General features: G+C 36.7%; 1 protein-coding gene across 1 annotated transcript in view; it reads right to left on the minus strand.

The window, feature by feature from the left end:
• The window catches only part of twin (CCR4-NOT transcription complex subunit 6-like twin), a 407,454-nt gene extending 387,785 nt beyond the window's left edge, over positions 1-19,669 (minus strand). The window contains exon 1 of the mRNA XM_076618850.1: positions 19,641-19,669. The gene's annotated coding sequence lies outside the window, so the exon portion shown is untranslated. The remainder of the gene's footprint in view (positions 1-19,640) is intronic.
• Positions 19,670-26,883: the final 7,214 nt, after the last annotated feature.

Consider the following 26,883-nt stretch of genomic DNA (forward strand, 5'->3'; position numbering starts at 1 on the left):
GATTTTTCATACAATCGTAGAAAAGGTAGATATTTAGATGGTTTCATTTAGCTGAGACACGCTGCACTACATCGTTAACGTTAATATGGTACATTTTAAACTAGTATGCATGTTATACTAATCTTTCAGCAAGTGTACGTTTGCAATAAACGTCTAGTGACTTCTATATATATTTTCGCACTGGTTTCAAATTTTACGATGTCACTTTAATTACGTAATCACTAGTCGCCGGATTTTTATGCATTTACGAGGAAATTAAAGGTACAGAAATGTACACAATGCATACAATATGTAACGATATGTAAAATATTCAAAATGGAATGTTTATTGTAATATTTGCTGGATAAAACAAATCTCCATTTAAATTTCATCTCCTCTGTGACGTCCATGAAAACGTAAAAATGTATAAAAATCCGCAGTCTAATAATCGCGACGTGTCTCCTCATTACAATGCTGGCGCAATTTGAAAAGGTTTCTTATAATGCACGTGATACATTCGCGAAACCATTTTGTGGCAAACATGCGAATACTTTCGTCAGTCACTGTACGTTCTAGTGCAACATTTCGATGAAGATTTTCCCTTATACGAACACACGTTGGCAACTTTTTTTTCGAGAAAATAAAGCCGTTATATTCGACTCGTTAGTCGACAAAAAATTGCTTTCACGATATGTGTCAAGCTATTCTTCTTGGCCATGAATTCGTAACGTTTCACAATAGGACCTTTTTTTACCAGTGTTCAATGAGATTCGATTTTTGCCAGGCTCTATAAGATGTATTCATAGCGAACAGAAATAGAGAATGGCATGGTAAGAACTTCATAATGGCTCTCACGATAGATCTTCATCGTCCATTGTTACGCTTGAGTATCGGTTGCTATTCGAAAAGGTCGTATTATAATGTACGAAAGTTCTCTTATACACGTATCTCGACATACGACATTATGTTAAAAACTTTTATCCATATCTTGGTTTTCACACATATCTGAAACCCATTCTTTTCAGATATTCGAACAGGCCATTTCTTCTAGCAGTAAATTCTTGTACATATATAAAATTGTTTAACGATATGAAATTTAATATATGCGCTTAGACCTAACTAAATTAATATTCAAGTGCTGTAATAAAAATAATTGTATGCAAATATTTTTTGTATCCACTGTACAGGCATTTAAAACAACAAATTTTCGATAACAATCTGAAAACGTTTTGGTGGAAAAAAAATATCTAGTAGATTTCAGATGTAGCTTTTAAATTAATATTGAAAAATCTGATAAAAGTAACATTTTTCAAATTCTGTTTTCTCAATTTAACGCTTCACGTCAAAAATATCTCGCACGTGTATAATAATATCATTTCGAAGTATAAAGTGTTTGAAAGATTCAAAGTATCCAAATTACGCAATTAATGGAAACATACAAATTACATTTGCTCGGAGTAATTAGTTCAATTAATACGTCTGCAGATGACTCGCGAACATTAACGTACAAATTTTAGTCAAACTTTTTAATTATAGAGAAATATTCATGCACAGATAAATATATTCAAACTACATACACATTTCCTAATCAATATTCCATTTAAGATAAGATAACGAAATTCTAAATGTTTTCACATCGAATATCTATATTTTCGTATCACTTTTTAAACTATGCAACATGCATTGATTTTTACTCGACCGAAATCTCTTACAAATTGAATTTCAAATTTCAATTATTTTCATAGAAAATAATTTTCAAAGGAAATTTTGGCTGCAATTTGATTTACGTATTTGTTCTCTCGACCAGAGAAATGCTATAATCGAGAAGAACGTTTCAAACACATTTCAAGTTAATATCTTCTTCGAAAAAGATTTCTAAAAGTTAGTAAGCTTAACTATGGCCTGGTCAATATGAATATTAATTTTCCCACATGTTTTTCTAATACTTTGAGATCAACATCATATTGAGCTTTGCAATAACTTAAAACCGAGATCAATATTAATTTCCATACATATTTTCCTAATAACTTCACATCGTCTAATCTTATTTCTGCGACAAATTCTTGATCACCGACCGATGATACATATCATTGGATATTGGCAATCGAGGTCAACTAATCGATTTCCCCGCGCTTGATAATTTTTGCAGTAGTTGCAGGTATAATGAATCGTCGAACGAATTGTATTCTCATCAAACTGATTGCATTATCGTTCGAACGATTGAATAGAAACCTCGAACGAGTCTACTCAGTGTAAAGCACATTTGGCACATTTTGGGAAGCGGCAGTTTTTAAGTCACCCTTTTGCACAAGTACCAAATACCTAGCTCTGCTTCTTGTATTCGACATTACACCACTTTCTCACGAATGTCTGCCACCTACGTGTGCTAGAACAGGGGCTGCAGAATCGCAGCTTACTGTTAGCACAACTTTATCCAAAACCTGCTATAGACCCTGACTCGTCACCCGCATGCGGTCATTTTCTCGCATTTGAAGAATTAACGATCAAAATGAGCAGAGACACGGACAGTGATGATGAAATTCACAATACGAATCATCGAAGTTAAAATGTGATCGTTCGGGTAACGGTCAGGAATAAAGACGAAAGGTCAACAACCCTATTGTAGCTGAAGCGCGGCTGCTTTCCTTTCAAAGGATCCTTTTCGACAATGAAAAGAAAACGACGAGCGACGCCACGTTCCATGATGCGAGTCATTGTCGGCATTGTTAGCGGAAAATATCGATGATCAGAGTGCAAGGGGAAGATGAAAAAATAGAACGAGAAAGATAGAAAGAAGAAGGCTAGACGCGATGGCATAATATCTATTGGAAACGGATCATCGTTCTTCCCTTTGTGCAATTCTCTCTCTCTCTCTTTCTCTCTCACGCACACACACACTCGCCTCCCTCTTTCTTTCCTGAATCTTCTCTTGCCAGCATTTTCTTCTCTCGATAAGCCGCAAGAATTGAAGCTACGGCGAGACTAGGAAGAGGATAATGGGCCTGGCCGCACTGCAGTGTATTTACCTGTTGTAGTAGGCACGTGGATCGACAGAATGAAGAGTAGGTTCATTGTCTGGTTGGAAAGATCGCGACGCGTAAGGACACATGGGTGCCACGTTGTCCACAGTCCGGACAAGCGACCACTTCCTCCGTAGCAAAGAATCAACGATTACGCTCTTCCTTCGTGCCCGTATATATAATCAGTGTGCATTGAGCACTCTTTAGTAACTCCGTAGACACTCTCACGTGTGCGATGGAATCTATCAGAACACCGACGTCTTAATTATCTCTTACGCTCCGGCGAGTGGCTCGGTTGGAATAATTATACGTGCTTCTAATTGCGTCGCTCTTAATCATTACCTACTACTTCTGCTAAAGAGTTAGTAGCAATAGCTAGGCTAGACTTTGAAATTACCACGTGTCTTTATTAACATCTCTTTCTTGTTGCTCTAAATATAGAATTTCCTAGACATTTTTCCCTTTATTTAAACAACGGATTTTTGTTTCTTCTTCTTTATTTCTTTTCACTGTGTGTTTCAGGTGACATTCAGCTTTTGAGATTATTAGAGGCCCATAGTGAGAATTATCAGTGGGATAGAGCGCATCTATAGCGATAGCTGTAGAAATCAGTATCTTTCTCTAGAAAATTTACAGCTTTCTATATTTCCTACTGTCCATTTTCTACATTCTATTTTATATTTCACAGAAAATCTATATGCTTTTAATATTGCATTTAATACCTGGGCTAGACTTTGAAATTACCACGTGTCTTTATTACCATCTCTTTCTTGTTGCTCTAAATATAAAATTTCCAAGATATTTTTCCCTTCATTTAAACAACGGATTTTTGTCTCTTCTTCTTTATTTCTTTTCACTGTGTGTTTCAGGTGACACTCAACTTTTGAGATTATTAGAGGCCCATGGTGAGAATTATCAGTGGGATAGAGCGCATCTATAGCGATAGCTGTAGAAATCAGTATCTTTCTCTAGAAAATCTACAGCTTTCTATATTTCCTACTGTCCATTTTCTACATTCTATTTTATATTTCACAGAAAATCTATATGCTTTTAATATTGCATTTAAGGTTAGTTCAATATTGCATTTAATAACTGGGCTAGGCTTTGAAATTACCAAGTGACTTTATTACCATCTCTTCCTTGTTGCTCTAAATATAAAATTTCCAAGACATTTTTCCCTTTATTAAGACAATGAATTTTTGTCTTTTCTTCTTTATTTATTTTCACTGTGTGTTTCAGGTGACACTCAGCTTTTGAGACTATTAGAAGCTCATGGTGAGAATTATCAGTGGGATAGAGCTTATCTATAACGATAGCTGTAGAAATCAGTATCTTTCTCTAGAAAATCTACAGCTTTCTATATTTCCTACTGTCCATTTTCTACATTCTATCTTCCATTTCACAGAAAATCTATATGCTTTCAATATTGCATTTAAGGTTATTAGGATATATCCAGTAGAGTTTCGCAGATGTTTAGTTCAGTCTAACTTTGTAACTAAATTATATTCTACCAGAAATTAGTATACACCTACTTTTGAATGGTAATATAGGTACATAAATAACGTAATCATTATTAATATATCTGCATCATTGCGCACCACATTAATGCATATTAAATCACAAAATCGATAGCGTACAACGTAACAACTTTAGAAATCAATCTTCTTCTCTTTTTACACGTATGTATGACAGTAAACTAAGTTTGGAAAATATAGCAGTTAGCGACTTCATTTTCCAAAGTGCGAAGTAACAGGAAAAAGATAGTTTAAAGAGAAAGATGGCAAAAGATGCTGTGATTTTACAAAACTGAATTAAAATTGACAAATTAATGCACAATATAATTGTCCTATAATGGACGAATATTTAGTACGGACGAAATGTTTAACACAAATTTTACTTGCACTCATTTTTTACCCACGAACAATTTTTCTTTTTTATCTCTACACAAGTATCGATTTTCAACTTTCTCCTATCCGTCACTGTATGCCATAGCTAAAAGCAAATACTCGCATATTTATTTATTCCACGTAGCGAAACTTGCTAATGTCAGCTGGTAATAATATGGAAGCGGAAAGCGACATATCTAAGACCCCGTCTGCAATCGCAATTCTTCTGGGAAAGATAACAGGGACATTAGATTTTCAAATCAGTTCGGCAACCGGTTCGAGAGAAAACAGGGATCAAAGGAATCATTCTTTTTGAAGTAGTAAAACACTCTGTGAATCAATAATATAGTTCTTATGTATACGAATTCTGGATTTCATCATCTGGATCTGAAATACAAGAAAGTCTGTTGAAAATTGGACGAATACTCTGATTTTGAAAACATTTTGAAATTCCGCTAACACTATTATGAAATTCAACTAGCTATGGTTAAATAAATTTTATACACAAGCAATAGTACTTGTTATACGCCTTTGAGATAAACGTCACTCAATCTATGCTACTCAGCCTAAGTTATTCCTATCTCATTACAAGACATTTAGTACGAGCAGTGATGTACACATTTTGCAGAGATGGCAAAAGAGTACTTGAGCAGTGAATTACTCGCTGCAGTTCTAAAGCTGAATATTTGATAGAGCAATATTTAAACGTTTATTATAAGCTCGAGATGGCTAACTACTCACGTTGTATGGCAATCTTTTATTACATGTATATGTTCACAATAAATATCTTGCAATTTCTACGTACATTTTCGGATTGGTTTCAAATTTCGCCAATACAATCACGACAGTCGTGTCTACATAACCCTAATGAAACTCGGCGAGAATATTGTTAGCTATTGTTCTCACGTAGCAACGATCTGGCGATACTTCAGATTTGCTGGATTTCAAGTTTCCATTGATTTATCAGCAGATTCTCCGAAAAGTTATTACGTCTATGCAGGCGAATAATTAAATTCTGTATGTGGGTCAGAATTTGAAGAAAATGATTTTCAACTTTCTCGTCGCATTTCGGGTAAATGCTAACATTTTCTCTTCCTCTAGAGATGCTCTTGAACCCGCAAGAATTCTTCTTTCCCAAGCAGGTCCAGAAACGAGCATTTTCTGACATGCTTCTTTCAAAATGTTTGATATAACGCAAACGTAAAAATGTCGAAATATTTCTGCGAATCTTGGAATTGTTTTAGCACTGTAAATCCGTTGTTTGATTACGAGTCTAAACCGAAGACAATCGGCGACTACTTGAGAATAATTCCGATGGAAATGAATTTCCTCGTGTCACGCTTATCGACGATCGCGGCCACGATGCTACAGACTGCTGTCGGCTCGCAACAAAAGGCGTTCAAGTGCTTTTCACCAAATCGGGACTCTCGCACGTGCTACTTTGTACATAGGTGTGCTACGTGCCAGGTTCAGTCGATGGCTGTGCTCGATTACACAGAACTCGAACCAGAGCATGTGCATCTGCCTTATACATGATCACAGAGCGCTCTACTCTACACAGAAAATACTGTTAAACGAGATAAAAACAGCGAGCGAATGAGAGATAGGTGGCGAGCGAGTTTACGTTTGTAGAATGACTGCTTTCGGCGTCTGCAGCCGGCATCGAGAACTGTCGCAAGAAATATGCAGGCAAATATCAGCACAATAGAGCCTTTTTCGAGCACTCGCTACTAAAATAGCCTAACATCAGAACGCTGTATTATCCAAATTTATGAATTTTTTATTAGCCATCGTATAGAACCTATGCTTCACTTTGATCGATTTAGTGAATTGTAATTCTAAGAATTGAATCTGAATTCTAAGAATTGGAACAGATACGAAAATACGATGTAATTAAAAGACGCAAAGGCGACGCAGGTACAGAATCAGAAGCAGAAGTACATGGCGTTGGAAACGTCAGGATCGCAGACATTAAAAAATAAAAACACGATATTGAAAATTATCCGAAGCACGTAGATTTCGCGGTAGGCAAACCTTAAATACGCCGACGTAATGAAATGGCTTCGTCGCGAGACGAAAATAACGACGATTTTATACAAATGGAAACAACAAACGAAAGTGGTAACGAAGCATTTGCGGTGCTCAAAAAAGGGCTTTGATGGTTCCAAGTATACAAAGAATTCATTTTCCAAAGTGCGAAGTAACAGGAAAAAGATAGTTTAACACGTTGACCGCCAGGACACCCGTATTCGGGTGTCAGCAAAGTTTCTGGTCAGGCCACGTACCCATATTCGGGTGTCGCTTATTTGACTAATTGCGAAGGATCGTCGTAGGTATTTCAAAAGATATTCCATAATAATAAAACTGTTGAATCGTTATAAAATAAAAATACGAAAATGGTTTATTAAAAAAATTATTTAGAATGTAAAACTTTAAAGCATTCTATACATAGGTGAGGCTGGTCGGGACAATTTGGACAATAAGTTGTTGTTTTCTTCAAATTCTTTTCTGCCTTTGTTCGGTCCATTCGACGTCTTTTATTCGCATAACACAGTTTGCACGCGCGTCTAATGCTTCTTCCGGAATCGTTTTTCCGAACGGCGATATTATGCTGACTCCGTCGAAGACAAGGATTTTTTATATTTTCAGACAACCCTAATAATTTTCCAACTAATAATTGTCTAAATATTCTAATATCTATATTTTTTCTTGTTGCAATTTTGTAAACCGTCAAAGCGTTTACAAGAGAAATTCCCAGAAGGAATTGAACGCCAAGTTTTCTGTACCATTCGATTCCTTTTCTAATCGTGGTGACATAAGAAACCATTTGGTCGGAATAATCTATACCACGCTTTCCTTCGTTATATTCAACAACAGCTAGTGGTTTTAATGTTGCGAACAAACGAAACGAAAGATCATTCTCGAGACCACCGCTTGAGCGATTCGCATTGCTAAAATATCGATGGGAGCACCTAGCAGAGAACGCTTGGTACTGCTGTACGCGTGGCCTGACGGAGATTTCTTTGAAAACAGGCGTGGCAGTCAACGTGTTAAAGAGAAAAATGGCAGGAGATGCTGTGATTTTACAAAACCGAATTAAAATTGAGAAATTAACGTGCAATATAATTCTACGTCCTATAATGGACGAATATTTAGTAACTCTATGCAGTAACTTCTTACGTTGTAAGAAATATGTAACATACCTAAAAGATATGAGATGCATAAACATTTGACGAAACTATCAATTAATCTTAATACGTATTTAAGCAAATGCAATGTCTCTCTGTTAGTTCGGATAAGACAGTCTCTACTGCATTTAGAATTACTTAGGTTTATTTCACTTTATGGTATTTAGTATTTTACGTTAAAGACAACGCGCGGTTTTTGATACATTTATCGATAATCGTCAAGGTAAAAGTTAACGTCATGTCAGTATGAAACCATGTGTCAATTAACACATGTCAGCGGATTGGATAAGCGTTTCTTTCTCTTGAGTCTTCTGAGTAAACCCGAGTTTTCTATCCTGTGTTCACGCGCCTTGTAATATCTTCGTCTTTATATCTTCTAATAATATCAGCTACAATTAATACTCGACACTAACGATTGTGCAGTTTCATCACAACTTACAAACTTTTCTCTATGATAAATTCCAACTCGTCTTTCAACAAAACCATTATATTTTCCTCTCTATTTTAAACTTCTTGATACGTTAAAAAATATTGACGTTAAATTCTTCCAGGCGTTAATTACACGAACTAATTATACGAAGTAAATCTGTTTCGCAGTTTGAACTGTTTCTAAGAACTGCTACATCGCAGAACGTAATTGAATATCTGAATATTAATGTGACCTGAAAATGAGACGATTTTTCGTTCAGAATTCACTGTACAATAATCTCCTCTTACACAAACCACAAATACAAACAGTGTGCTGTCCGAATATGAATATGATTAACTCTCTGCTTTTTTTCACATGGTGTTCATAACTCGCTTAATGAAAAAGGATGAAATCTACTTTTCTTTCTTACATAGGCGTAGATTTAACGTCGTACCAAGTACAAAGCGGATATGGTTAAAGTACCATGTCAATTATTTTGCTTTCAAGAATTAAATTGCTTTCCTTTCTTTAATTGGTATCGCTTTTTGCGGTAGATTTACCAAGAACAGAAGTAACGAACGGAGAAGCGTTATTTTTCATTTTTCTTGTTCCCCTCGTGTCTCACATACCTTTATTGTTTTTAGTACTCTCCTAAATGACCAAACGTAACACAGTAGAACTTGGTACATTGGAACGAAATTGTAGTTAGTGCGCAATTAAGTGAACTCCTGCCGATTGATTCCACTTGGCTAAACCTGCATTACTTGAACGAAAAATCTTGAGCGATGGGATGAATCAGTGAATTTCAATCACACCAACTGCTTACTGTCTGACAGGTTCGTACAAACGAGCTTTTATCGTGCGTAATCTTCAATATAGTAGAATGTTGATTGTCAGGATTAAACCTGACACACGTTAATCGAATTTTTTTTCGATAATAATTGTTTTCATTCGAGAGACGATCATTGATCTCTCCATTTCTCTCTTGACCTCTTTTACAAATATTGCTACTAAGCAGGAATTCCCGAATAGAAAGGTAATAATTTCTAGCAATTTCTATTCTGGATCGTCCGATTTTTCATATTCCTTTGCATCTGCAAACTTTTATTCCCGAAATGTGAATTACATACTGCAGTTTACGTTCTTCTTTCCACCTCTTGATGCAAATATAATTTGCAACAGTACATTTTCAAACGTGTGCTTAAACTGTCGCGTTTATTGTAGCATTTTCATAGTAACGATAATCCAATTCGTATTATTTCGTAGTAGCAATTTCTCACGACCCCAAATATTTGACATCGCGGAAATGAAACGTTTCGCGGACACTGTGCATGACTTTAATTAAAATTTATTTGAGAAAGTAAAAAAAAAAAAAAATAAAAGTGGCTAAAAAAAGGGAATGCTGAAATCGATATTAATACTCTGACAGATTGTACTTTTAATGGAGGGATTTAACGAGAAACTTTGACCTCTCGCCTATCATACTTTGCGCGATGTAATTTCAATTTACCAGACAAGTTTTAATCAAAGATGAATAGAATTAAACTATTATGTCCATGCAAGAAGTTTGTCGAGGAAAAGAACGAAGCAAGCGATGAGATCTATTATCCTCGCCAAGTTCAAAAAAAGGCCCTTTTGTTCCGCATTGTTCTCCATTGCGTAAGATAACGCAGCAGCGTTTCACACCCGAGGCTGTCCGATGAATATATAGCGTTGCAAGTAGGTTAACGCTGGGAAATCGTATTGCTAAGTTGTTGCCGAAATCCCAGCAGTAAAGTAAACAGTAGCCCGCATAATGTGCTTCGCGAAATAAAAGCCAAACAGATTTTATTGCCGCCGGAGAACAAACTTTCTAAATTACCGTTCGCAGGACATAAACCTCGTTACATTCTGCACGAAACGATTCTTAAATTTTAATGGTTTCTCAACATGCATAGAGACTTGGAAAATAAGCAAAGTGTGCAACGATGCTTTATAATTCGGCCCGTAACTTTGATTTTGTTTAAACTTCAATGTATGGAAAAAGGACTGTTTGAGAAGGTGAAAATGTCATTTGAAAAATGATTGTTGCAAACGATTCCAAGTGCTTTTAATTTCATATTAAAGTAAAAGCAAAGCTAGAATTCACGTTTAATTTTGTAATTTTTATTTAGAAATTTATTTATCAGGTCTGTAAGTATGAAACCGGAATTTGCCTATAGATGGTCCTAGCTGATAATGTAGTTATCACTAAACTGCGTCATTGATGCCAAAAGTCTTTGCTGACATCTCACAAACATTTTCGACTCGGAACAATACAAGTTTCATACAACAGCGTAGTTTGTAATAGCGTTGAACATGTCAAATTTTGTGCCTGGAAACTACGATTTGCGGACAGCATTGATTTTCTGTTACCATTTGAAGAAAACTGCTGCAGAATCGCATCGAATGCTCGTCGAAGCTTACGGTGAGCATGCCCTTGGTAAATCACAGTGCTTTGAGTGGTTTAAAAAATTCAGAAGTAGCAATTTTAACGCGAGGATCAAAGAAAGTGGAAGACAACCGAAAAAGTTTCAAGACAGCGAATTGCAAGCATCGTTGGACGAGGATGACGCTCAAACGCAACAACAACTCGCTGATCGATTAAACGTGACACGAGAAGCCGTCTCCATGCGTTTGAAAGCCATGGGAAAGATCCAGAAGGTGGGGAAATGGGTTCCACACGAACTGAATGAAAGACAGCAGGAAAACCGAAAAACCACTTGCAAAATGCTGCTCGCTAGATACAAAAGAAAGTCATTTCTCCACCGAATTGTGACTGGCGATGAAAAGCGGATATATTTTGAGAATCCTAAGCGTAAAAGATCATGGGTAGCTCGAGGCGAACCACCGACATCGACTACAAGACCAAATCGCTATGGACGGAAGACAATGCTCTGTGTTTGGTGGGATCAGAAGGGTGTGATCTATTATGAGCTGTTAAAACCTGGCGAAACCGTTAATACCGAGCGCTACCGACAACAAACGATCGATTTGAATCGAGCTTTGCGTGAAAAACGACCAGAATATCAAAAAAGGCGACACAAAGTAACTTTGCTTCGTGATAATGCACCATCGCATACAGCAAAACCGGTCAAGGAAACGATCGAAGCGTTCAGTTGGGAAATACTTTCGCACGCAGCTTACTCACCAGACTTGGCTCCGTCCGATTACTATTTATTTGCATCGATGGGACACGCACTTTCTGACCAGCACTTCGCTTCTTACGAAAATGTACGAAAATGCCTCGATGACTGGTTTGCCTCAAAAGAGCGACAGTTTTTTTGGCTTGGCATCCACCAATTGCCAGACAGGTGGGAAAAATATATAGCTGGCGATGGGCAATACTTCGAATAAAATATTTTTAATCATTTTCATACAATAAACGTGTATTTTCTATACAAAAATTCCGGTTTCATATTAACATACCTGGTAGTTCGCGAGTAAGTGGCCACATCGATATTTAAAAAGGTAAAATATGGTTTGAGAAAAGTGTTGCAAGCAATTCTAAACACTTTTAATAACATACTAAAACTAAATCTAAAGTTAACTATATAAACACAAATTCAGTGACAGTAAACGCTAAAAAGTAAACAGGTGGAAAAGAAAGGTTCAATGTTTATTAACGATGAATGCGAGTAACAAAGAATAACAAATAAATAATAAATAAAAGTATAAATCATTCAGCGCTAAAACGTGCAACTAACAAATTGCAATAGGTGAGAACCTAAATTGCAAAATAGAATAGACACGTACGTACATTATGGGCATTTATACATTTAGTGTTCGAAAAAATTGGGGTTTATGATACTTCATCGCATAGCCGCCGACTTGCTAAAAATTTATTTATATTAATTAAGGATTGTAACAAAGGTAAGTTTAATTAAACTCAATATTTCTTTTTTTTTTTTTTTGAGCAAACTTAGCTGTATTACGACCCAATAAATCTACGTACAAAATGATTCATAAATATACGCCCACACTTTAGAAAGCGAATGTACACATTGAAACAAGCAAAAAGCATCATATGAAAATACGTGTTACGTAGCTGCTTAGTTTTCGAATTATGGATATTCAATGAAAATGTTCAAGTGTTCTGCCTACACTGCCCACACTGTCTCGATATTTATACTGCACGGCTTAGCGTTGCCTGTATACACAGCTGAAATATTAGGTTGTCCGGAAAGTTTCTTTCGTTTCATAAGGAAATAATAAACGCACAATGTTTTTTTGTTTTATATTAGTTTATTGAATTGTGCACAAACATGATAATAGAAATATAACGAAATGGATCGATAAAATAATATAAAACAGAAATTGTTGTTTATCTATTATTTCATTCATGACACGAAAGAAACTTTTCGGACAACCTAATATATGTTGATCTACAGTAAACTTTACGACTTTTATCTTTCCGCTATCAGAACAATAACGAAGTCACAAGGATATAATACAGGCTACCTGAAATCCTGTCTGGTTAATTATTACAGCTAGAAGAAGCTAAATTATCTACAAAATGTTTTCTACTTGTGCATCAGCCTATATATTGCGAGAATGAATATTTCGATTGACCATTAGACTGAATTTTTGTGCAATTAGGGAAAACACGAAGATAACGAAATGCGAAAAATGCTGTTTAATATGCAAAAATATGCACAGTATTCGTTACAACATTTACCGGGTAAAACAAATATTTGCTTTAGGTTTCTATAAAATCGTGAATTTGCATAAACATCCACAATCCATCGACGACGATTACATCTAACAGAATTCTACGGATATTTTCGAATAAAAGTCGATTAAGTTCAAAGAGAAAACCATTTCCTTTTCGGAATTGTTATTAAAGAATGATCGAACGTACGGAGTTAGAGTTGCCCGTTTATATTCTGAATCGTCGATAACGAATCTTGAATTTCAGGCTTCGAATCCGACCATGATCTTCTATTTCCGACACGATGGCACTGCAATTCGCAAATTGAATTTCAGATTGCGAAATTGAAACTTCAAATTCGAAAGATCAAGTATGAATATCAAACCGCTTGGTATTGATTTTCGCCAAGAAACGATGAATCGGCCGTGTCCCTTGCGTTGCTCTCATTTCACGGAAGATCAAATCCGATTCGGTTTCGCAAATACACGTTTTTACCAGCAGTTAGTGCGTGCACCGTTGCCAATTGCTTTTTATTCCTCCGACGAACTTTCTTCGCCGCAACGTAACTCAACTGCGAAGTGTGAGCCGCGTTTCGCGCCTCGAGCGACCAGAAAATCCTCCGAGTATTTGCACTCGAAATATAACGACATTCACAACGCAAATACCAGAAGAAACCGTAGTTTCGCTACAGGTTCATCTATATTATTTGTTGTTGCGTAAAAAAGCTTCTTAGGAGAAAGTTACGCGGTTTCAGAGAGCACGTGTAATGCTGAAAATAGGCTAAAACAGAATCGTAGTGATCATATTTTTACGAGATCTCAAGGTGACTGGAATATTTCATCGATGATCCTATATTTATTTCTGGATATCTTCGTAGAGTGTGAAAAAAGAAATTCGACGACGTTGGCAACGCTCTATCGACCTTCTTCTATGACTACGCGTTAAATCTCTGCAAACTACACGGTGCTTAATCAGCACAATTGAACTAACGTAATTCACACTGACGTTTTTCTAACGCGATGAACGTCTACGTGCTGAGCTAAATGAACCCACGCCAATAGACCAATTTACCGAATGGTCTTAGTTGAAAAAAGCGAGGGGAAAGAAGAAAAAGAAATTAATGTAGCCAGTCACCATAACAGAAAATTTACAGACGTCCATCGATCAACTTCAAAAGTGGTCGAAAAAATCAGGCCTAAAGTTCTCAGCGAACCGCCCAACATCCCCGAAATTGTTTCTAGGAAACACGGGGATAGAATACCTGAAGAACATTAAGCTTCTTGGGCTCGTTTTCTACGGCAAATTAACATCCCCCATACGAAGCACCTAAAAGAATCCTACGCAAAAAGATCGAGTATCGCTAAATCATTAGCCAAGGACAACTGTGAACGGTAGAGCAGAAAATTCGTTTAAACAGAAAAGGATTTATTTCAGTAAGAAAGTGGAACACGTTACGATAATTCCTATTAACCGTGCAAGTTATGTCGCGGTATCGACACATTGTTGGTACAGTGCAGTTAGCTATCTTTGATTGGTAACTGGTTCTCGTCATGCCATTCACCGGCAACAAAGAACAGCTTCTGCATTCTCCTGGACGCGTGCGTTTAATCACTGTAAATTCCATTTACCGGTGTGACGCAACCTTTTGACAAAAGCGATACCTAATACCGTGTGTACACGGGGGGCCGACGTTAATCGGCTCCTGCTACCGCAATAACAAGGCAGATCAGCGCACGAAGCGAGACCTTTGCACGATGGCTCACGGGGATTACGTAGACCGGTTGAAACGACAGAAACGCCAGAAACGACGGATACGTGCTCCAACGACGAGATAGTTGGGCAAGTTGCCACAACGTCCACCCGGACCCGCTCTAGCTTCTAGGAACCTAGACTAATTACCTACATACTATCAGTCGCCAGCTGGCCTTCGTGATGCTGACCTGCCTGCAGTTCGGCGCGATCGTTTTTCTATCACGGCGACCGAGACTAACGGGTCGGGATGGATAGACACGCAGCATGTCCTTCTTTATCCTTGAAGAAGAAAATCTCTGGAAACGGCGCAACGCGGCACTAATTAATCGATTGATCGATCGATCCGGTCGAGTAAAATTGTGTAATTAATTGACTAATTAATTAAGGCCGTGGCTTGTCGTCTCCGAATACGGTTGCCGGTGAGCGCGGAAGGAACGTTGATTATAAGCCCTCGGGTTGATTGTTATAGGTGGTTAATTAATTGCTCTCGGTATCGAAATTACGCAGTTCCGAGTGTTTTCGCAGATTTATCGGCGAAATGTCTGTCAACGACGACCCCTTCGATTACCCTAAAAGTATCGAAAAAGAAGGACTTGTAATTTTGTACGTGGTTAGAGCTTTGTACCGTTTTTCACGTTTTCGTGATTTTAACCTCGCCCGAGATTATTTTTCTCATTTTTATTAACACGATCGAAGGAATGAAACCTGTATAAAGATTTTTGATATGTCTGCATATTATGTGCATTTCGTACATTTATGCGGCTTTAAATTTAGTTTCGCACGAATGCGTAAAACTGTCCAGTCTACTAATAATTTAACGTGAATTTAGCGAGCAGGGAGACACTTTCTACGCTGAAGTTACATTTTAATGGTCACGTGTATCCTTAAACAACGTTACTTCGTGAAGCATAGGAATGAATTAAAATCTTTGTCTATCTCTAATTTCGAGAAACTAATTTTCAAAATGTAGAACAACCTAGAGGAAAAATGATGTCTTCTTGTTTAAAGAAGTGAAAGCAACGACAGTGATTTAGAGGAAGAAAATCTAATTTCCAATTTTGATCCGAAACTCTAAAATAAACTAAACTAAGTATAACACTTTCTATAATACTTGAGAGGCAAAATAATATCCTAGTGAGGTTTCATTTTGTTAATTATACTCCCGAAAATTTGCTTAAAAATCCGCAACCTCCTTATCGTTGTACTATGCGATAGGGCTACGGTAAAGGGATATTTAGTGATTTTTCCATTTAATTTCACCACTTAGCGCGTGAGTCATCCATCGTTACTCTTATCGTTACTATTTATCCTCTTTCTGCTCTTCCTGTTCTTTTATGCTAAGACTGTTACCGGACTGGAAATGGAATGCAGTTAGGTGATCTTTAATCGCTTCAGCTCGCAAAACTTTTCACGGTTAGGTTTAACTGTTAACTACTCGCGCCAAAGGGAAGCACATTGCGCGTTCAAGCTGCATAATTTCGCGAGTTTTGCAGCTACACATTGAGCCGGGAAGCTACGGCGAAGGATACAGTTAAGCGAAGAGGCCCGCCCTGAGAATCAGATTACTGTTTGGGCCCAGGTTACCGAACGTAATTATCTTACGATTAGCAAGTGCTCTAGTGCTGTTCCAAACCAGGCTACTTCTACAGTTCTGACCGCTATTAGAACCTGCACAGCAAACTGCGCCAACTACTATGCCTTTAGAAACTTGACCAACGCCTACGCTGCAACCCGGCAAGTTGATAATGAGAGTGACGGTTCCAGAATCGATAAACCGAACGTAATTAAATGTGAACAATCGTTAATTTATAGCGAAATAATTGTATGTACGCTTGCGCTCGAAACTTTCAAGCACTCTTTACTTTGCGAACGGGACTAGCTTTTTCCTGCATTTTCCGACCAACGAGAATATCTTGCAATTATAACTTTCGTCTTTAAATAGAATTAATTGCGTTTTATATAATATTAGGTTGTCCGGGAAGTGTCCTTCTTTCGCAAACGAGTTTTTTACAACAGTGTGCCTTCGTACAAACGTGAAACCTAATCTGTCCAACGTTGTGATCTTCATCTTGATAGAACAAAATGGATCATACGTAATTCGATAAAATAATAGAAAACGAAAAATGTTGTGCATCCATTATTTCCTCATAACACGAAAGAAACTTTTCGGACAACCTAATGGAAGAGTAATATCACGAAGAAAATTTTTCTTTACATAAGAAAGTCATCGTCCTTTTTAAATTTATTTATTTCGTGCATTCTCTGGGCAACAAGAATATATCGTCATTATAACTTTCAACTTTAGGTAGAATTAATTACAGTTTAAGTCATAGAAGAATGATGTTACGAACAAACTATTTCTTTACGTAAGGAGGTCACTGTTTCCTTTCGTTTCTAACATGCTCGAAAATGTTGACTGACATGTTTAGATAATACAATGCAAAGATAATACAATCCGTGTATAACGATCAATGGTTTTGCAAATTGCTCTTCTATGAATTTCTACATGAAATTTTGCAATTACCTCGCTTAAAATTGAAGCCAAACTATTGGCAATTAAAAGATCGGAACCTACGATGATATCGATAATTTGAAAAGATCGCAGATTATTTGCCACATTTTTAATAGAAAATATTGTTTCCCTTTATTTGATCTTATCGTTTATCTGACTAATTTAATACGTATCTATATACACGTATTACTTGCTATTACGTAACAAATTCATCGCGATGATGAAGAGATTACGACGAGGGATAGAAATAATGGAAATAAGCCATCGATGGAACGTATTAAAATGGTTTAATTAATCAATGCAGTACATTAAACTGCTATGCGCGTGGTTTCGAAAAAAAACTCGGCAAACACGTCTGCACAAGCGCAACTTCAAGTAGGAAGTCTAATGAGCGAATGCGCCAATTAAAACGGCGCAGTAATTAAATGACTGATCGATGATGGGATTAATGTAATTACGACAAAGTAACGTTGCATTGGACGGTATAATCAATAGATACTCGCTAATGGCATCAACGAGAGTCGATTATATGCTATACGTCCTTGTATTCATTTAATCCGTCATTAACCCGAGACCATGTAAAACGACATCAGTTGATTATGGATAATTATAAAGTCATACCGATGGAATGTCAAATATTACAGTATCTATGTCTATTCTTTAATCGTGCTATGTGCGCTGCTCTTTCTTATTTATGTCGGAAATGTAGGGACAACGGGCCTTTCTTTTGGAATTTTGTCAAGATTCCCAATACTTTGGTCTAAACTATTTATTATAGCTGTACTTAAATAATAGAACTTAGAAGTAGTTGTTGCGATACGTTCTGATTATGTTTGCCCAAGGTTTGTGACAGTGGGCTTGGGGTCGAGATGACGCAACTGGTCGCCGAACGTAGCCACGGTCACGGGATGAACGTTTTTACTTAACGGTAGAAGTACCAATATCGAGGGACACACGCTGTATTAACGAACAAACCCCGGGCAGGAGCAATGACGGCTCTACGCGGGTCTGCCTAGTAACGGAGCCTGGAATTTTGTTGATAACCCTGGTCAATACGCAATTGACAAATGCGATCGTGTCAGTCTTTTATTCTTATGATCTCCTTGGAGAGTTTACTCACAACGTCAGGTCAGTCAGTCAGAAAGATACCGTGCGTCACAGCTAACGTTACTTTGAGTTTCAAAATATATTCAATTGTACAAAGAGTTATCCCGTTGACCGTGGATTCGTTTGAACCTAAGAACATTGTCTTTACTTTAAGAGTGTCTAATAATCACGATTAATTGTTAAACCCTGTTAAATCAACACTTGTACACATAATTGTAAATATAATCTCCATTGAACAACTACGATGGCTTGTCTTAATGAAGATACGCAACGCGCCCCTGAGACTAGCGCCAACTCGACAAACCCGACATATAAATAATATGCCGATTTTTATGCGTTTGCGAGGAAACTTAAAGGTGCATAGAATGTATGTTACATGTAAAAGTATACAGGACGTTCCAGTCTTCTCTGGCCAAACATTTCCAGTACGTTCTACGGGTCAAGATAGGAAAAATGTGTCATTGGAGGCATCGTTAAAGAATTTCAAAGGGTGATAAATTGAATTTATTGTCGCCGTCAATCATGTATTGACAGTAGTGAGGAACATTTTGAAACGAAGTTATGGTTGGAGTGGTCGAGGTGTCACGTTACCTTCTGACTACTGCCGCATGTAAATATTTCTGATACTTTTTACCGCAGTACCTCTCGTCTCGTATATTTTTTGAGATAACTCTTTAACAATGTTGCCAATGATGTGTGTTTATACGACGTCACAATGTAGTGACATTTGAGCGAGGAAACTGCACCTCCTTGTATATTGGATTGTAATAAAAAATTCGTTCTGGTTTTACCATAATTATACGTATTACGTATTATATTGTAACAAATATAAAGACAGAACGAATTCATGCGACAATCCAATAAAATACAGAGAACAAAGTACTGTGTGTAATATTCAGTAGGCGATAGAATTTTTTAAATACCTAGAATCCACTTCTTTAAATTATATCTTTTTAATTTACATTTACAAAAATATGCATAAGTATCCGGAGTCTAACGATTAGTATTTCTGCAGTAAAAGATTTTCATCATTGAGCATCGTCCGGGTTATTAAAATTGCCAACTGTAATTGTAATGCGCGTTTGCAATTGAGAGTTAAAAAAATTAACACAGCTCACCTGATAGTTGTAACGTAGCAAATTCGACACAGACTAAGCAGCAGCTTACCTGAAATAAAATACGACAGAATGTAATTGACAATTTCGTAAAAGAATATCTTTGTACGTAGTTAAAATGTACATATTAGCATTTAGCATTAAATTTAAAATTTAGCTACTTTTGTCAAGATTACTTATTACTAGTTAGCATTTCATGGATTCATAAGACTAAATTAATATTCATAGAATGGAAATTTTAATTGTAGATCGTAAGAAACGAATCAGAAATAGTTTTCTAAAGTTTAAACGGTTAAGGGGCACATGGTGGCAATGAAGAAGCAGTAAATTTGCAAATCTACAGTCAATTGATCTTCTTTAATTCTAAACACGCACTACCTAGGTATACTATTTCTTAATAAAAGTCCATTCCATCGATAATTAAGTTTCCAGCCAATCAGTTGATATAAAGAATGCAGTAGACCATACCTTCTCTCCTAATCCAAAGAAACATAATTTATACGTATCTGTAGGAATTTATTTCATCGTTATTTCATTCTTTATGTCTAGCTCCAATCTATTTTATCGCACACGTCAATGAATTAAGACAATTGTTGCTAAAAAATTAACAGTTGGTACCTTTCTTCTGCAATGCTCTAATCACGCAATATTAAGTGCTCTGTACACGTTGAAACATGTTGCGATGCATCGACACTTTGGTTTCATGAAATTTGCAACAGTTTCAGTTCACCTCTGCATTACCAATTCTTCTCAGTTTGCGATGTGGTGGCAGCGTTGAAACGCGTGTTTCGAAATGTTTAATTATTTTTCAGCTCCAGTATTATTATCGTTGATTCATTAAAGACCAAGCAGTGAAATAATGTGTAGAAGCTACGCGAATCGGACTTTATCAAACTTTCACTAGAACCGGAATTTTACTTGGAAATTTCGATGAATCGAAACCTTCAAAACTCAAAGATTTTAGCTCTTCCCTTGAGGTTCGAGTCAGCGAGGTTCGATTGATACGATTCAAATTCATTTTTAAATTTAATAAGATGGAATAATATGTCAATAATGTGTAACCTTAGTCCTTAACAGATTAACACGTTGACCGCCAGGACACCCGTATTCGGATGTCAGCAAAGTTTCTGGTCAGACCACGTACCCATATTCGGATGTCGCTTATTTGACTACTTGCGAAGGATCGTCGTAGGTATTTGAAAAGATATTCCATAATAATAAAACTGTTGAATCGTTATAAAATAAAAATACGAAAATGGTTTATTAAAAAAATTATTTAGAATGTAAAACTTTAAAGCATTCTATACATAGGTGAGGCTGGTCGGGACAATTTGGACAATAAGTTGTTGTTTTCTTCAAATTCTTTTCTGCCTTTGTTCGGTCCATTCGACGTCTTTTATTCGCATAACACAGTTTGCACGCGCGTCTAATGCTTCTTCCGGAATCGTTTTTTCGAACGGCGATATTATGCTGACTCCGTCGAAGACAAGGATTTTTTATATTTTCAGACAACCCTAATAATTTTCCAACTAATAATTGTCTAAATATTCTAATATCTATATTTTTTCTTGTTGCAATTTTGTAAACCGCCAAAGCGTTTACAACAGAAATTCCCAGAAAGAATTGAACGCCAAGTTTTCTGTACCATTCGATTCCTTTCCTAATTGTGGTGGCATAAGAAACCATTTGGTCGGAATAATCTATACCACACTTTCCTTCGTTATATTCAACAACAGCTAGTGGTTTTAATGTTGCGAACAAACGAAATGAAAGATCATTCTCGAGACCACCGCTTGAGCGACTCGCATTCCTAAAATATCGATGGAAGCACCTAGCAGAGAACGCTTGGTACTGCTGTACGCGTGGCCTGACGGAGATTTCTTTGAAAACACGCGTAGCAGTCAACGTGTTAATAAGAGGTACGACGACCATAAAGAATAGAAAATTATAGAAGGTTGCTTTCGAAAGGAAATTTATTCCCCTGGAAAATTATATTCGGTTGCCTGGTTCCTGCATCGACACAAGCTGCTTTCGATACAGATCTATGTATGTACATACATTGTAACATGTATCATGAATTCTAGAGATATCGATGCCATGCATCGCAACATGTTTCGACATGTAGAGCCTCCTTAGTTCGATCTATGATACAAGAGTAGGTTAATTTGACCTAAATTTCGAGTAGCCATTAAATTCTATTATTTTGATGCTGCACAGGTCACAACCGGTTATTATGTGAATTTTACAAATTTATCGCCTTGAGCAATCCATTCATAATGCTATCGATGGAGTGCGGACTTTTCCATAAAAAGCTTATTAAATTCACAGGCAAAGTGCAAGAATACGCAGAATGCGCGTGATGTGCCTTGCACAGCACATAAAATATGCAAAAATATGCAAAGCTTAGCAGCTATTAAGCTACTTAATAAGTGAAACAAATTTCTGTTTGGGCTCCATTCTTTTATCTACCTTCCTATGAATTTGCTATCCGCAATCTAGTTGCAAACTTTACACTGACAGAGAGATGCTTTAACTAAAAAGGACAAAGAGATCAGTTATGCTACTTTGCAAGGCCATGACCGCGATAGTACAAAGCCAGGACAAATAATTCATATTTGCTTAGAAGAAAGAATTTATATTCGTAGGAAAAGATAGTTAAACAACAACTTCCGAGATTATATTTTTCGGCGCTATTTTATTTTTGACAAAGTAAAACTTGACAGTTGAATAACGTTCCTCATAAAGTGACGAATAGTAAACAGGAAGATAACGGGTAAAACTCGGATGATGTAATTTACGACGCTTCACTTTTATTCAGGATACCATGGATTCTGTAAATTTTCTTTCATTATTATTATTTTTTTAATATCCGCAGCGTTGCTACATTTTCTTCGAGCTACAGACTGTACACAGCGAGGTTTAAATATTACGTGTATACTTGTTTGAAATAGCAAATTAACGATGTTTCAAAGAGCCTGAATTTCAAAATATGGTTATTCGCGAATTCCGGGTAGGTACGACACACATTCCGCAGCGATCTATTTTTTCTTATATCATTCTTTCTTTTATCTCTAGTGTCGTTCTATTTTTCCAAGCCACACGTTTTATGCAAACGAGTACAAGGATTAAGCCAATACGTCCTTAAAACCGCTATAGCGTTGACAACCGAATCAAATAAAATAGCAAAATTGGATTACGTTTTGCTGTGATAGCAGGTTTGGCCAAATTTCATTTGACATTAGGTTGTCCGAAAAGTTTCTTTCGTTTCGTAAGGCGATAATAAATGAACAACAATTTCTGTTTTATATTATTTTCGTTATATTTCTATTATTATGTTTGTGCATAATTCAATAAACTAATATAAAAGAAATTATTAATTATTTCCTTATAAAACGAAAGAAACTTTCCGGGCAACCTAATATAAGAATCAAGAGAAACAACTCGAAGTAATTTATAATTTATTATTTCATTTTAAAAGTAACTAAAGCAAACTAATTTCACTTTCGACTCGAGAAACATCCAGCTTTGGCAATCCAATGTGTCGCTCGTCTCTTATGTTGTCTTATACCTTTTCGTGCTGATGATATTTTCGTTAAATCTTAGATACCAATAACCGATAAACAAAGTGGCCAACGCAATTCTTTGTCCGTTCTTCATCTTCGCTTCATTTAGACTTGCAAAAGCATCCCCTACATTTACATCTTCTACCGTATATTATCGAACGCCCTGTACCTGGAATTGCTGCGAGACACTAAATTGCTCCGCTACGAATACAAGATTCGCTCGGAGCTTTGGCCAATCGATTAGTTTCATCAGCAATTCACAAAGCAGTCGATAAAATTCAAAGTAACCAGGGGCGGTATCTAACACGACATTAAAAGGCTTATCTGTGATTCAAATTTCGCTGCTCGCTTCGCGAATACTATACGCTCCACTAACTGCATTGCTGTCGGCACGCGCTCCTCTACTGTGTCTTGCATTAGCAAAAGGATTCGCCCGTAATACGGTCGATTTATTTCCCGAATGTAACCGTTACTCTACTTGTTGGGTCGAGTGAATGGCCAGCGGTATTTAGTGGTTCCGATGCACGACGAATAACTCAACGATATATGGCAAACATTGGATAAGTGCTCACCGCGGTCCTCGCCAGAAGTGCCGGTCGTCATCCGCGCTACTGCTGGCAATTGCGTTCGACGTTCGCTCTGACACCTGATCTTGAACGTAATTGGAAATCCAACAGTGTGTGGTAACTTTTTTGATCGAAATAAAACCAAACACGATATTTTTTAAATCATATTTATATACACGTTTAGTATGCAAAAGAAAATTAGTTGTCATAGGTTAAATATAGGAAAATATGCTTCGAATTATATCGTGTTTGGTCTCAAAAACGTTTACGTTGGTCAAAGTCTAATTCGGCAAAAATGAAAAATAAAAAGTTTTATCGTTGCATTGATCCACCGATACGTTTCCTTCGATCAAGCCGAACCTCTTTCTCTGCCACTGACACTGTCCTTTTCCTGCGATCTGCAAAATGACAGACCGTATTTTTACTGAGAATCGACACCTCTATCGGATAAGCGGTCTGCGTGTGCGGATTTTGCGGGTTTACTTTACTTTGTCTCGTGATAAAGATAAGGCTCTGCCCGAATCGGTCAACAGATCTCGACCAACCGTTTTGTATCTGAACCACGGAACACGTACGTAGCACTCGTGTGCATGACGCTAATTATTTGACTCGATGCTTGTTAAAGCTAATGGTCGCGACGTAATGGCGTTACCGCGACGCTGCTGCGCCACATTTCGTCTTAACATTCGTTCCAAGGCGGTAATGTACGCCTCAGGGGAAACGAGAACATAACGGACCCGTATAATTAAATCTGCTGGCCTATGCTAGGAAACAATTATAAAATTTACCGAGTAACTGAAAAGCTCGCTCAACTTGCTACTACCCTACATACGACAGCGAACATTCCTCTTTTCAATCAGTCGCGGCTAAACTGCTGTCTGTTTCTTTGCTTTGATTTCTTCGCTATCTTTTTTAATTCGCTGATTTACATATTCAATTTTACTGTAATTTTTATATATGTAGATATGCTGATATTTGCTATAGTATATGTTGATATATGATATATGGTATGTGTATGATATTGGATGATGGATTTTCTTCCAATCTTCTGCTATTAATTTATTAAGAATCAATGTTGCGTTAAGTCTTATCTGCAACCTTTTCCAGTGAATTAAAATTATCGTATCTTGCTCATTTATCATTGCGAGCATGGAAGGAAATTCCAAGAAATTTTGTAATGTGTCTTTTCTGTCCTTGTAGCTTGTTTGATCCTACGTCATGATGAAGTTTAAAGATATGAAAGTACTTATTCCACTGTGATAAATTGTAGTTTTTAAATCATAGACATGCTGCTCATATGTTTGTATTGCGCGGTGTGCTTTTGTGAAACGTTTACTATTCTAATGCATCTTTTGTATTAGATTGTCCGAAAAGTGTCTTTCTTTTACAGACACGTCTTTTACAACGACGCATCTTTATACGAACATGAAACCTAATCTGTCCAACATTGTGATCTTCATCTTGATAGAACAAAATGGATCATACGTAATTCGATAAAATAATATAAAACGAAAAATGTTGTGCATCCATTATTTCCTTATAAAACGAAAGAAACTTTTCGAACGACCCAATATCTTCATAAGACAATGTGTAATTTGATGTTCTTCGATCTTGTTGCATTTACTGATTGGTTCTTAATGGATTAATCCATAATGTTACGTATGATTTTACCTTTTTACGCAACGTTTAAACATTTGATATTACTACGCATCTTATTTCATTTTTCCACAATAATAATTGTTACAGGAATAAAACTTAACCCTTTGCACTCCTATGTCGAGTGTAATTCGACATCAGTTTTTATCTCAGGAGCTCCTTTGTCGAGTCCCACTTGACATTCTTTCTGAGATGCGCGAAAAAAAAACCAGGATTGCACCCTGGAAATTGTTTCAAGATATTTACAAAATACAACAATAGTGTGAATAAAACTGGTATTTAAATGAATCTGTTTCTTCCTCTATTTATTTAAATTGTCTTATTTTTTAGTTAAAGTAAATTTCAAATAAAACATTTAAAAGCGTTGGAAGCTGCTGGTAACGAAATTGAAATAAAATTCCGAGTGCAAAGGGTTAATAATTTACTCATCATTGAATCGCGAAATATTTCATACGTTCAACATAACCAAAGAACTGGAGCCTGCATGAAAAGTTACCATTAAATTCACAAACAGCTATTAAATCCCATAACAAGTTCTTTTATCAAAAAATCTTGTAACGCTTTGAATATCTTTTATATTTCTGCGTAGTACGTTCATTTTCTATTTCTTTGCAATTTCCAATTTCCCAACACCATGTGACATCAATCACATCTCAACCTACATCAGAGATAAAACATCGACCGCCGAGCATCGACTCCTTTGGACACATCATCACCTTACCATCATAGCCTACACCAAGATTGTGACGCACCTTAGTCCACATCAAAGATAGGATATCGACCGCTGACCTTCGGGCACTTTTCCACATCATATCCTACACCGTCCAATCGAAAATGCAAAGATCCCTAACTGATGCACCTTGGTATGTTACCAACGAAACAATACACCGCGACCTCAAGATACCCACAGTCAAAGAGGAAATAGCAAAATATAGCGACAGATATAGCAAAAGACTCAACAAACACCGGAACCCCCTAATCACTGGACTACTTGATACGACGGACCAGATTCGCAGGCTGAAAAGACACTACCCGCTAGACCTAAACGACAGATTCAACTAGTTATTTAAATTAACATCTACTTATTTACAATACTTACGTACAAATTATACTTATCTATAACAAGTATTAACTTATTACAAATAATTAACCATGTTACTGCGCCACGCCAGAATAATTACTGAAAATTCTCAACACGAGAATTGATTGTAATTTTAATAAATAAAAAATAAATATGCTACACCGAGACCCTCAACATCCTCAAACTGAAACGCATATAAGCCGAGACTTCAGCCAGCTCGGACAGTTCTTGTTTTTGTTCTAGTTGCTGTTCTTGTACAACACTCTTTCTCCGGTTCAGTGTTATTCTATTATTGTAAGTGCTAAATTTATAACAAAGCTCGATGAAAGAAAATGAATAGTTGGGTCACGACTCAGCCTTCTTTTTTCTTACAATCCAAG

This window comes from Bombus vancouverensis, chromosome 5, assembly GCF_051014615.1.
Source record: "Bombus vancouverensis nearcticus chromosome 5, iyBomVanc1_principal, whole genome shotgun sequence".
Classification (NCBI taxonomy): Eukaryota; Metazoa; Arthropoda; class Insecta; order Hymenoptera; family Apidae; genus Bombus; species Bombus vancouverensis.